Raw genomic sequence first — 2,011 nt, 5'->3', positions numbered from 1 at the left:
CCCCTGGGGAAGCCCACGGGGAGGCCGGCTGTGCCCCTGCAGCCATGGAGCTCCACACTGGAGCAGATCTCCACCTGTAGTCCAGGGAGGACCCCACGCCGGAGCAGGAGGATGCCCGAAGGAGGCTGTGATCCCATGGGAAGCCCATGCTGGGGCAGGCTCCTGGCAGGACCTGTGGCCCCATGGAGAGAGAGGAGCCCACGCTGGAGCAGGTTTGCTGTCAGGACTTGTGACCCCGTGGGGGACCGATGCTGGAGCAGTCTGTTCCTGAAGGACTGCACCCTGCAGAAGGGACCCAGGCTGGAGCAGTTCATGAAGAATTGCAGCCTGTGGGCAGGACTCATGTTGGAGAAGTTCATGGAGGACCGTCTCCCATGGGAGGGACCCCATGCTGGAGCAGGGGAAAAGTGTGAGGAGTCCTCCTCCTGAGGAGTTAGGAGAAGCAGAAACAATGTGTGATGAACTGACCACAACCCCCATTCCCCATCGCCCTGCGCTGCTTGGGGTGGGGAGGTAGAGAATTCGGGAGTGAAGTTGAGTCCAGGAAAGAAGGGAGAGCTGGGGGGAAAGTGTTTTAAGATCTGGTCTTATTTCTCGTTACCCTACTCTGATTTGATTGGCAATATATTAAATTAATTTCCCCAAGTCAAGCCTGTTTTGCCCACGATGGTAATTGGTGAGTGACCTCTCCCTGTCCTTCTATCAACCCATGAGCATTTCGTTATATTTTCTCTCCCCTGTCTCCCTGAGGAGGGGAGTGATAGAGCCACTTTGGTAGGCACCTGGCATCCAGCCAGGCTCCGCCCACCACACAGCTCCTTCTGTCAACCAGGGGTAAAATTCTTCCCTTTTCCCTGTTGATGACTCGATGCACGTGTTTCAGTTTAAAGCATTTCCCTCCTGAACTTTATGGTCCATATTGTGTATTTGCAAATTTATATTTAAAAAAATAAGTATGTGGCTTATTAGTAGCTCTATACTCTAATTGTGGTAACAATGTCACCACTTTGGGCTGACAGTTGGTTTGGTATGATCTTCCTCATCTTCCTTCTTCAAAGCAACCTGTAAACTGACTACACTACTAAGACAGGAAGGCATTCTTCAGGAGCCTGGTTTTAAATTTCACTTCTTCTCACAAACTGCTATGTTCTTGCTCAACTTAATGCACTTTGAAAAGGAGTGAAGCTAAAAATGAGAGTCATGCTAATTACGGAATAATACCCACATATGGAGTTACTCAGGAATAGCCGTTTTTTAATATCATATAACCATGCCTGGGACATATTTTTAAGGTTTTCTTTACAATCATGACAAGTAGGGCTTTGAGATTTTTTTTCTTTGTTTTACTTTCTAATTTTTAAAAATTTGAACAAAAACTGTTACACAAAACTTGCTTCACATAAATTGTTCAGAAAGTGCATGAGTATTTGTATCTCAGAGTTCTATCCTAAATTGCAGTAAAAGATACCTTTACAATGCAACTAGGAACCCAGAATAATTTTCCATGTTCCTAAGAGCAGAAAAAGTTATATAATTTTAATTATATCAGGAAGTATCAATTCAGCACACAATGGGAACAAGATGCCAGTCCCCGATGTTAGCATGGTGACTCAGGCACCACGGCAGGATTTCCTTCCCTCTAAAAATTCTTTAATTTGTGTGGATGATGAGGCATCTGTTCCCTCTCCTTTGGACTCAGTACAGCCCTCTATGGAAAGACACAACTGTTTTGGGAAACAGACAATGGAAAATCTTTTTGACAAAGTACAAAAGGCCAACAAGCAGTGAAGCCAAATCCATTCCTGACATCCCTGATGAATTTCAGTGGCACCATGGCAGAGATTGTTATAGCCTACGTGCTAGATGCTCTGCTACAAATTAAAAGCATTGGAGTAACTTTGCAGACCCAATTCACAGAAACAGCTAGCAGTTAGGACATCTGGCTGTGGGTTAATGTTCCACTTCTTCTAGCAAAATGTTGCCAACTTTTTTCTTAGGAAGACAGTTGGCT

This window comes from Phaethon lepturus, unplaced genomic scaffold, assembly GCF_000687285.1.
Source record: "Phaethon lepturus isolate BGI_N335 unplaced genomic scaffold, ASM68728v1 scaffold6234, whole genome shotgun sequence".
NCBI lineage: Eukaryota > Metazoa > Chordata > Aves > Phaethontiformes > Phaethontidae > Phaethon > Phaethon lepturus.
This window is presented reverse-complemented; position numbering follows the sequence as displayed.